This window comes from Mastacembelus armatus, chromosome 14, assembly GCF_900324485.2.
Source record: "Mastacembelus armatus chromosome 14, fMasArm1.2, whole genome shotgun sequence".
Taxonomy (NCBI): Eukaryota; Metazoa; Chordata; class Actinopteri; order Synbranchiformes; family Mastacembelidae; genus Mastacembelus; species Mastacembelus armatus.
Genome location: NC_046646.1, coordinates 1259272 through 1271809, shown reverse-complemented (window position 1 = coordinate 1271809; position 12538 = coordinate 1259272). Strand labels below are relative to the sequence as shown.

The following is a 12538-nucleotide window of genomic DNA, read 5'->3' as shown; positions in this document are numbered from 1 at the left end:
TGATTTCAAAATGGTGAATCCTGGATCAAGGAGGGGCTCTGACCCAAACCCACTACCTCACACATTTTTTCACCCACACTTGCAATGGTACTGTTTTAGAATATGATTTAATCAGATCTACATGGAGGTTTTAATCCTTATTTAACTAGGCAAACTAGTTGCACACAGGGAAGGATATCCACATAATTACATGTTGGTCATACATACATCAGTTGCCCAGCACAGATAGCTACAGCACTGCTATACTACGGCGCATCTCCAATGAGCCATTTGAACAGGTTTTCTTAGAACAAGTGTTTTTACATCGTCCTCCTTATGCAGCCTTTCCTGGTCAGCATGGATCTTCTTCAGGGGTCAGCTGCTTTTTTCAGCTGCTCCCTTCAGGGGTCACCACAGCAAATCATCTGCCTCCATTCAACCTTATCCTCTGTATCCTCCTCACCCACACCAACTATCCTCATGTCCTCCTTCACTACATCCAAGAACCTCCTCTTTGGTCTTCCTCTAGTCCTCCTTCCTGGCAGCTCTAACCTCAGCATCCTTTTACCAATGTATTCACTGTCTCTCCTCCGAACATGTCCAAACCATCTCAACCTGGTCAGCATGGATAATTAGTTAAAACCTATTACATTGCTGCTTCCACCATGGTGGAGCAGCTGACAAGTCCTGGTTTGTAATGTAATTTGCTGTCAAGGTTTCAGTTCAGTGAAGTTGAAATCGTGCATATGCCAGTTGGCAGTTTTTATATTGTTGTAGTTGTGTGTATATTGAACAATAACGGCTTGCAACTGTGCTAGCATTCTTAGCCAGCAGATACTGAAATCGACAACAAACATTGCTGCTGATCTTATTTGGAGCTGCCCATGTTCTAGTTCATAGTTCTTTTATGAGGGAACAACCCTGTTTTTTTACCAGATTGTCGTTTGTGACCACTTTCATTTTCACAGTTTAATCTCTATTTGGGAAAAGGGGTTCATGGTTGTACACTTTCTTTACAAGATCTAGATAGATAGATACTTTATTCACCCCTGTTGTGTAACTATTCTAACAGTTTATGTCAATCACACAGCATTTCTTTTGTACAGAATTGTGCAGACCTCAGCGATAGAGGTAATTTTAGGGCTGAGACTTGCATTTGCTCTATTTTATACTTGATTTGTTCATGTAATGGCTTTTACTTGGAGATTTAGACCATGATTCATCCAAAGTGATGCTGCAATTGTGATAAATATTCCGGTCCTAGTCGACAGAGTATCAAAACGAAATGATTAATTTTTGTTATTTTTCCAGCTGAGGCTCAATTTTCCAGCCAAATAAATTAAATATACAGTATTAATTACACATAAAATCACTCATCATGTGACAAATAACTGACAACATAGTTGCAATTCAATTCAGTTTTATTTGTATAGCGCCAAATCACAATACAAATCATCTCAAGGCACTTGTACAAAAAACAAAAAAAGCAAACAAATCCCTTATGAGCAAGCACTTGGCGAAAGTGGAGAGGAAAAACTCCCTTTAATTGAAGAAAAAACCTTCAGCAGAACCGGGCTCAGTTTGGGTGGCCATCTGCCTCGACCGGTTGGGGTGAGTGGATAGAGGAGAGAGAAAAGAACAGTAACAATAAACAACAAATAGACACTGCGGGTTGGTGGGGCCAGTAACTGCACATCAGCGATATCCAGCTCCAGGACCGGGGACACCTGCAGAAGGTACAGAGAGAGAGGAAGAGCGCACAAGGTCAGTGACATTCAATGGTGGAATATACATGTGATGGGGGAGGAAGCGGGTTAGGGTAGGGGAGCTCAGTGCACCGATGGTCCTCGGGCAGTCTAGGCCTATAGCAGCATAACTAAGGGATGGTTCAGGGTTACCTGAAGCCAGCCCTAACTATACGCTTTGTTAAAGAGGAAGGTGTTAAGTCTAGCCTTAAAAGTACAGAGAATGTCTGCCTCCTGAACCCAGACTGGGAGCTGGTTCCACACGAGAGGAGCTTGATAGCTAAAGGCTCTGCCTACCATTCTGCTTTCGGAAACTCTGGGAACCACATGTAGACCTGCACTCTGAGAGTGAAGTGGTCTATTGGGATAATATGGTACTATGAGGTCTTTAAAGTATGAAGGAGCTTGATCATGAAGGGATTTGTATGTGAGAAGAAGGATTTTAAATTCTATTCTGTATTTTACAGGGAGCCAATTAAGAGAAGCTAATATAGGAGAAATATGCTCTCTCTTGCTTGTTCCTGTCAGGACTCTGGCTGCAGCATTCTGGATTAACTGGAGGCTTTTTATGGAGATACTGGGACATGCAGATAGTAATGAGTTACAGTAATCTAGCCTTTAGGTAACAAATGCATGGACTAGTTTTTGTATCATTTGAGACAGGATGTTGCTAATTTTGGAAATGTTGTGCAGGTGAAAGAATGCAGTTCTAGAGATTTGTTTTATGTGTTTTATGTGTGAGTTAAAGGACATGTCCTGGTCAAAAATAACTCCAAGGTTTTTCACAGTAGTGCTGGAGGCCAGGGCTATGCCATCTAAAGTAGCTATAATTTTAGAAAAGTTATTTCTGAGGTTTTCAGGCCCAAATACAATAAAACTGAATTGAATTGAATTAATCTGTAGACTATACAGTACACACAGCACAACACGCTTGCAATAGGAAGTGATTCACTTACCCGGAAGTATGCCAGATGAGGTTTCAGTCATGTGTACCAGTCAGTTGTGGCTAGGTGCCAGCTGTGGGAAGCATGAAAGTAATGTTTACATTGGAACCACTTAATACTTTCACACTGTCATGTCTTCCAACTCAATAGAGGCCATTGTCATGAGTGTACTGCCATCACACCAGCTCTGCTACTCACTCTGTTCAATATTTGTTTTAGCAAATAACTGCGACTTGTTTTAAGGGACAGTTGAGATCTGAAAATAGAAGCAACAAATGTGTGCAACAAATGTGAAAGTAGAAACAAATTGATGTTATTGTTATTCAGACGAATATTCTCGCTAAAACACGCAAGATAACGTTCCTCAATAAATGTGTCTGTGCGTCCGACACATGCAACACGGGCACGATGCTCCCACCAAAAAATACACTTTTGATGAGGAAAGTTAATGTGCACGTTTTAGCCAGGCGTTTTGTCTGAACTGCGCGTTTCTACTTTCACATGCAAATGACTTGTTGCACATATTTGTTTACACATATTCTTAGACTATCCATCCATCATCTTCCGCTTATCTGGGACCGGGTCGCGGGCGCAGTAGCTGAATCAGGGATACCCAGACTTCCTTCTCCATGGATACTTCCTCCAGCTCTTCTGGGGGGACACCGAGGCGTTCCCAGGCCAGCCGGGAGACATAGTCCCTCCAGCGTGTCCTGGGTCTTCCCTGGGGCCTCCTCCCGGTGGGACATGCCCGGAACACCTCCCCAGGGAGGCGCCCAGGAGGCATCCGAAACAGATGCCCGAGCCACCTCAACTGACTCCTCTCGATGTGGAGGAGCAGCGGCTCTACTCCGAGCTCCTCCCGGGTGACCGAGCTCCTCACCCTATCTCTAAGGGAGCGCCCGGCCACCCTGCGGCGGAAGCTCATTTCAGCCGCTTGTATCCGTGATCTTGTCCTTTCGGTCATGACCCAAAGCTCATGACCATAGGTGAGAGTAGGAACGTAGATTGACCGGTAAATTGAGAGCTTCGCCTTCTGGCTCAGCTCCTTCTTCAACACAACGGACCATTACACTGACCGCATTACTGCTGCCGATGCCCCGATCTGTCTGTCAATCTCGTGCTCCGTCCTTCCCTCACTCGTGAACAAGACCCCGAGATACTTAAACTCCTCCACCTGAGGCAGGATCTCTCCCCAGGCCTGGAGATGGCAAACCACCTTTTTCTGGTTGAGTACCATGGCCTCGGACTTGGAGGTGCTGATTCTCATCCCAGCCGCTTCACACTTGGTTGCAAACCGCCCCAGCGCACGCTGGAGATCCTGGCTCGATGGAGCCAACAGGACAGCATCATCTGCAAAAAGCAGAGATGAAATCCTGTGGTACCCTAACTGGACTCCCTCCGGCCCCTGGCTGTGCCTAGAAATTCTGTCCATAAAAGTAATGAGACTATGGCCCTTTTAATTATAGCAGTGTCTGTCAACAAACATAAGGATCATGACAGGTACCCTGCAATATATCAATCCTGTTTTTTTTCCCAAAACATATTAGGATTGTGATGTGCATGGAATAATGTAATTATAGAAAAAGTGAGTTTAAAATGACAAATCTTGTATTTTATTTTATTTTTTTTAAATTGTAGTCTGATGGCTGAAAAGAAATTGAACCCAGTATGGCAGTATTTCACTTAGCCAACATCAGGGAAGGCCAAGTGCAATATCTACCAGAAGTTGCTGAGCATGGGAGCAGAAAAAGCAAGGACAAAAAATACTACAAACATAACAATAATACACTTTTTATTCCTGGGCACTTTTATACCTTGTGAGATGAAGGAGGAAAAATTAAAATCGGCCAAAAAAATCGGCATCATATATCGGCTATTGGCTGCCCTGATTTCTAAATATCGGCATTGGTATTGGTTAGAGAAAACCCATATCGGTCGACCACTATTCAGGATTATCCATGTCTTAACAGTTAAAGGGTACAGTAGTTGTAGTTGCTTATATCCAATGTAAAACTTGACTGCAGCACATTTGTCACACAGGTTAAGCTGTTGTATTTGAGTGTGAACTAGGATTTTGCATTAGGGGACAAATAAAGCTTATTAGTGATAAAGGAAAAGGAAGCAGATGTACAATAATTAAGGTTTGAGTCGTGAAAATACTTACACCTACTTACAAGCTCTGCTTCTCTAGTAATCTATAAGTAACTATGCTGTGTGGTCTCAACTCAGTATGAATTGTTATAAAAGTTCATTGTGCTTTCAATAAATATTCCAATTATTATAGCTGGTCGATAGTTGATTAATTTTCTCTTCATCAATACATAGTTTTATCTGTACTTTGTTTCTCTCTAAGAGCATTCTCATCAGTCCCAGCTGTCCTTCATGATTAGTGATAGTTATAAAATATGAGCATGCTATCACTTCAAGAGGGTAATCATAATACCTGGTAAATAACAGATTGTTAGCGCTTAGTTCAAAGAACCACTGTGCCTTGGGGCTGTGTTATGTTTGAAAATAACTTGTTCTCATGACATGTTGCGCTGACCTGTGGCTGTTGTGTCAGGTGTGTGCAGACTTCTTTCTAGAACAGCAATCTGTTGTCATCTTTATTTTGCAGCAGGGATGCTGCTCGTGCATCATTTTGTCATCATGCTGTTTATCTAGTTAAATAGCTTTTGATTTCCTTAATGTGAGTATAATAGTTTTACATTAACATGCAGTTACATGACTTTTGAATGGCCTCACATATACCCCTGTAATACAGCTAAATTTCGCTTGGATATGTTTTCAGGTCTTGCCACATCAGTATCTTGTTGTATACTGTAATTTTCATTGGAAAGGGAATGATACAGTATTATCTGCATAGCTAGTATACAAATACTAAAAGAATAAGTCTATAAATATAGACGTATATAGATGTATAGACAAAGCTATCTTTCTGGAGAAACAATAATTAATTCAGCAGTATACATTTAAATCAAACAACATTCAGTGTGCAGACTGACTTTCCTCTGTCTCCTGTTATGCAACCGACAGCTTTCTTTTGTTTTGTTATGTATATAAAAACTCTTGCACTCTCAAAAGTCTCCTTGTTTGTCTCCATCCTTGGCGACCACTCAAAGCTAGACCTGACCTCTGATGCTAGCCTTGGATTCTGACACATTGTGCAGCATATATTGAGATTCCTTTCCGCATGTTCATTAATTATGCATAATGCATACACTGCTATCCTCAGGCCTTGTGGCACAGAGTAGTGGACTTTCCTTTCTGAATGAAAAAGCATCTCACTCCAGGCTCAGTGCACAGTTGCAGGCCTGTGGGGATGCCCAGACATTCCCAAAGCAGATTCCATTCCCCCGTAAACAATCCTGGCATTGACATAGATGCTGATTAGCAAGTTGCCTGGGTATTTCCACAGTGGCCTAGCAGAGGATAATGAGATTGGATTGACAAAATGGACTACTCATTCAGGACTTTGTAGGCAAGTTGTGTGAAACTACTCGGAAAGATTTAGAGAAGCCACATAGCTGAAGTTTCATTTCGCCGTTTTACTAAAAGTGTGAAAATTCAACAGATTTTAGCATGTTATAAACTTTTTTTACTAAATGTATTAAATGTTGTATAATATCGGGCAGCAGGGTGAATTAGTGGTTAGCACTGTTGCCTCACAGCCTCAAAGTTCCTGGTTTGAAACCCAGCAGGGGCCTTTCTGTGTAGAGTTTGCATGTTCTCCCTGTGCTTGCGTGCGTTTTCTCCAGGTACTGCGGTTTCCTCCCACAGTCCAAAAACACGTATGTCAGGTTGATTGGTGACTCTAAATTGCCCATAGGAGTGAGTGTGAGTGTGTGAGGTTGTTTGTCTCTGTGGCCCTGTGATGGACTGGTGACCTGTCCAGGGTGTACCCCTGCCTTTCACCCAAAGAGACCTGGGATAGGCTCCAGCAGATCCCTGTGACCCTGGTTAGGAATAAGCGGGTATAGATAATGGATGGATGTTAATATAGCGCTCTAGTGTTAAATTAGGAACTTTTAAGTGTTACTGCAGAAAGGACTGGATTGGGAGTTGACACTGAGTGTCATTTTAGAGGTTAGAATAAAGTAGGAACCTCTGTCGTGCTTGTCTGTTAGATTTGGTGAAATACGACCATTACCCCCAGACTCGTTGACTGAGACAGTGTTACAGTTTCTACTGATGAAATCTGCATTAGTTACCATAACAGTAGCTTAAACCGACAATAAGTTGGGAATGAGAAGCCTGATTTTTGCTAAGAACACGTTATTACAAGGATTTTCTAAGACTTATAATATTGAATGTGCCACATTTCTCATTGGATTATATTTGGCATAGTGTCTGCTTCAGAGTTCATGTGGTGATGCCATGACTGCTGTCACATAATCTTACACTTGAGCAGCCTTGATGTCCTGGATTCAGGTCCAGCCAGTGTCACAATCAGTCTTCCCTTTTCTCTTGTGTGTTTTAGGTGTAGTCTAAAATCCATTCTTAAAGTCATAGCAAAACTTAAATCATGACCTGTTTCCTATGTCTGTGCATGTAGATGCATGATAATGTGTAATATCATCTATTGTTCATTCCGTAGCCTGGGTAATTTTTTCCAGGCCATGTTCCTGAGCTGCTGTAAAGCCTAAGGGTATTGGACACCAATGTCTGAATGAAGTAAAACCTCGGTCACACTCGTGTGTTCACTGCGACCATTTGCGGGTTACCCATTTTCCTGCAACCCTCCAGTCCCTCTTCCCTATTCAACTAATTAGGTTGATCGGTGTCATGTTGTCTGGGCACATTAAGGTCAAAGTCGCTCACTGTGTATAAGACGCCTGCAAAATACCATTTTTGTAAGCAAGTGATTTTCATATTTTCTTACTGAAATATTTGGTGTTTGTCATATATTTGCAGTAATAACTGCTGAGGAGGAATGAGCTAAAGCTCATGAAACGATGTTTAAGGAATGATGGGGCACCAGGTTAAAGGACAAAAAGGAAATGGCAGTAAAAAAGGGATAAATATTGTGAATATATTGACTAAAAATGCCCTTTTTAATAATTGAGGGGTATTAAAAAGTGTAAAATTTGTTTTATTTGACTGATTATAAGGAAACACTTTAGTCAACCCAAACAACCATAACCCAGCATATTAAATGTAAAATCACTTGTTTGCAGAGTTGCATGTAAAAAGACCTGTGGCATGTGCTGAAGTCAACCATACTGCTCAAATGCCATGTGAATATTGTTTTAAGACTGTCTAGTTATGGCTGAACAGCAGTTGGTTTTACTGTAACAACAGAGCAAAAGTGGTTGGCAGTAATCAAAGCTGTTCACTTCCTTATCATGTGGCAGACAGCATTAAACTGTCTGCTCAGTGAAGCACATTGTGTCTCCCTCCCATTCTTACTGCACTATTGTACTGCAGTCCTCGAATTCAAAGACATCTTTTATTTCATGCTTATTCAAGACAACTTAAATAGTCTGATTAACTTGTGGTTTCTTGTGCATGGTGAGGCTTGTTCAAGTGACATTCTGTTTTTCAATATTTCTTCACTTTGACATACTATATATAAATTGAATAAACCCCTGTGTATTAAAAAAATACATACAGTAGCAAGATATATGTGAACCCTTTGCAATTAATTTCTGCATTAATTAGTCATAAAATATTATCTGATCTGTACATATCGCCATGGTAGTCCTGGTCATGTCCATACCAAACATGCTGGACCCCGTCTGATCTAAAGGCAGATGAGCGAATACTTTTGGCAATGTAGTGTATTTGGGAACCACTATGATAAAGGGTTAAAAGGAGCTTGTTGAGCCTGTTATGTCAACAGTAGAAGAGTACTCCTACAGTACAGTATAATTTGTATACTTTTTGTACAGTGTAACTGTTTTGAAATCAGTTTCCTGTCAAAGGTCCAGATCTATTAAAGACTATATCCTGTATTTGTACAAAGAAAACAATATTCTTGTTAAGTGACAAGGGACCACAATCAATATTTTTCCTCCACCAATTGTACTGCTACTTTTTTAAATTAAATTTACATCAACAGTTCGGCCTATAGGACAATAAATCCACGCTGTAATTCGAGCCCTTGTCTGACTCTGACTTAGTCTTGAGGAAATTTTTTTAGCCCAATTTGGCTTTTTTATTTGGCCCTCCTCATCTACCACTACTGGCAAATTTGTGCTGTGTAGTTAGAATGTAGTCAGTTGTGCAAATTACCCAGCATGAGATAGTGAGCTGTAATGGTTGGCCATTTTTTTATGGGGCAGGTGGTGTAAGCATTTCGACAGTCAAACATGGAGTGTGATGGAAAATGAATGATTTAGCATAAATAAAAGACTGTAGTCTCCATAGAGCTGCAGACTAAAAGTTTATTCTCTTTGGGATCAGCTTTGCAACCTTTTTACATTATAGGGAGACACTTTAAAGCTGATAACATAGTTGCAATTCAATTCAGTTTTATTTGTATAGCACCAAATCACAAAACAATCATCTCAAGGCACTTGTACAAAAAACAAAAAAAACAAACAAATCCCTTATGAGCAAGCACTTGGTGACAGTGGAGAGGAAAAAGTCCCTTTAACAGAAGAAATCTGCAGCAGAACCAGGCTCAGTTTGAGTGGCCATCTGCCTCGACCGGTTGGGGTGAGTACCCCCCAACCGGCCCAAACTGAGCCCAGTTCTGCTGGAGGTTTTTTCTTCCGTTAAAGGGAGTTTTTCCTCTCCACTGTCGCCAAGTGCTTGCTCATAAGGGAATGAGCAAGGCACTCTACACCTCCGCAAAAAGGAGGTGTAGAGCGGTTGCGGTTTCTATAAAGTGCCTGATACCTAACACCATTTTGTATTCCTCTTACAAAGCTGAGTTGAATTAACAAGGTCACTCCAGTTTCCAGATTGAAAACAGTAGACTACAGAGAAGTCATCAGATGTCAGAATTAGTGCAGAAAAAGAATTGTAAAGGCTGTGTCACACATTGATTTTTGTTTCAAATTTGGGACAACTTAATGGCTTTTATCTGACTCCAGTGGGGTTGGGTGTATATCGGGAAATCAATATAGGACTGTGACCTAATGGGCAGATTTGGATTGCCTTTTTTACAGTCATTTGTGACTATGGTTTTCTTAGATGATTTAACAGCTGGGACAAAACTATGACATAACAAGCATCCAGTGTCTAATATTATCTGCAGTTTCCTTTGCATTTGGAATTATTTTAAGGTATAATGTAGCACAGACACGATTAGCAACTAGCTTACAAAAATAGTATGTCGTCAATTTGCTGAGAAATTGGTTTGATTTTGTGATATGGATGGGAACCTTGTTTCCCACAGGGATTATTGTGTTTGAGAAATAACAGCACAAACCATATTAAACAGTTTCTGAATTTCTCAAGATTTTATTTGTCTGATTGAGACACATGATTATAGTTTTTAACAACAAATATGGAGTTTGCTTTAAAAAATATTTCTTTTAGACTTAGCATGCAACTGCTGTGTTGTTCACTTACCTCTACCAGATATTACAAGTCAGACTGAAAACTCATGTCTGCTGTTCTTATTTAGAAAATCTTTTGAGCTGTTTCTCCTGTAATAAGCTTGAAGCAGTTAAGATTACTTGGTTTGTCTCATTATTTATGATTATAATTTATAATATAATTTACTATTAAATAATATAATTTAAATATTATTCAATGTAATAACTTTAAATTAGAATAACTGCTGTAACAATTGAATTTCCCCTTGGGGATTAATAAAGTTCTTCTTCTTTTTATTATTATTTTATTTGCTGGTTAGGAATAGAATTTCAAATGTAAGTATTCTGCTATTCATTGCTAAAAAGAAGCTTTTATGGCTGAATTGATAGATATATTTTGTTTAAAATCACTCTCAACACCCTGTTTCCAAAAATGATTTGTTACAGACAATAACTTTATAATGTCACACATCTTTCTCACATAATTAGCATGCCCAATGTTTCATATATTGACAAGGCCTAGAAAGATGAGTGCATACTTGAGAAAATACTTACCTCAGAAAAATTAATACTGACATTCTCCTCTTTAGTAGTAATGAGGTTTAATAGGATTTTACTGAATCTGAATCCAGTTCCAAATCCGCCTATTATTAAACGTGAATCCTTTCAGGACTTTTAATAAACCCATTTAAGTACTTTGTTAGTTTAAAAATAACATGGCAGCAACAAAACAAATTGAAGTTTAATATTTAAAAATGTAGCCTTTTTAAAATGCGTAAACACAATTATTCTAATTGTGGCTCCAGACCAATTTCCAGACAGTCTGACTTAGACATTATTAGAAACTAGAGTAGTTAACTGTCAAACCTGGATCATGGACGTTCATGAAGTATTGTAGGGCTTTCACCACATATTTTCTCTTTGCTCTGTTGTGTTCATTACCCCATGTCCTTGCTCACTCTTCTCCTCGCTGAATGGCTGCACAAGTAAAAACAATACAGTAAACGCACTTAGATTCCACTTCACCATTCAGTGAATATGGATTAAATTAATTAGTGGTGTTTAATGCACCATGGCTTTCATAGCATGTACTTTAAGGTTTAAGAATTTCACTAGAAAAATAAGGCATGTGACTACAGTGCAGAAGAACTGGTTCTTTTTGGAGCCTTTAGTGGGTGAATGGTGAGATAAAGACATTAGGCTGGAAAACTTATGTCATGATCGGACTCGTTGGAAATGACAAAAGATAAGCAGTATGGCCGACAGTGAGGGAAATCAACAATACAAGACTGCATCTTTAAAATACTGTGATGGTCATTGCTGGCCAGTTTGTGTCTTAGCTCAAGAATCTTTAAGACAACCTGATACCCCTGGGAAGCAGGAGTGAAAGCGTTAACATACACATTGGAGTTGGTGGTTCCTGTATACCTGAATTGCACTGCTGCAATTTGGTTGGCTGATACTAAGTTCTTACTTTAACATGCTGGGTCGAAGAAAATTTGAATAAAGAACTTGCCAGTCCCCCTGCTTTATGAGTTCCTTCCTGCAAATATTGCAATTTGCAGTTGGTTCATTGACATCTTCAGGTTTGTTTACAAGTGTGTGAAGAGGCTTTCTGTAATGTTATATTTCATGATACATGTTACATATATTTACGGTGTCTTTAGTTGGTGTTAAAGAAGCCAGCTTATACCATTAGTAGCACAAGGAAGGTATTATATAGAGGAGGTCTTTGTTTTCATTCTAAATCAAAGTGAGAGGAGCATGCACCACCTGCCAGGTTTTATACCCACAGTTCAACTTGGCCCTCACAGAAAACTGACTGCTATGTGGCGTGTCTAAGGGCAGGGATGACATAAGGTCACCATGAACCAATATGGGTAATTAAAGTGTAACACAAAACAACTAATAGAAGGATCAGATAGATATCCTTGTGCACACAGCCCTTTGGCAAAAAAAAAAAAACAAACAAAAAAACACTAGCTTCACAGTGAAACACATCTTCATTTACACTCTACTTTATGTCTTGTTCAAATTGGTTAGATAGTCCAAATCAAGAAAAGCCAGGTGAAGAGGCTTTTGAGATATATTGAAATCACCAGTTGTTTTAAAAGTGTTATGCTCTGCATATACATGGCTGCAGTCTGTTCAAGTATGCGTGATTTTTACATGTATGCTTTTAGTGTACTAGTCCAGCATTTATGTATGTAGTGTTCCTAAATACACAACAACAGACATCCATTTATGCAAACAGGACTTGATGTATCTGCTACTGTTTTTGAATTGTTTATACATATATAGTCTTATAGATGATCTTGTCTGTCAGTGAAAGCAGAACAGTGAAAGCAGAACATTAGCAGAACAGTATCCGTATCTATGCAGA

At 39.7% G+C, this 12538-nt stretch overlaps 1 protein-coding gene across 4 annotated transcripts in view; it reads left to right on the top strand.

Moving 5' to 3' along the window:
- arhgap32b (Rho GTPase activating protein 32b) overlaps positions 1 to 12538 on the top strand; it is a 118700-nt gene that overhangs the window by 1049 nt on the left and 105113 nt on the right. The gene's annotated exons all lie outside the window — the stretch shown is intronic.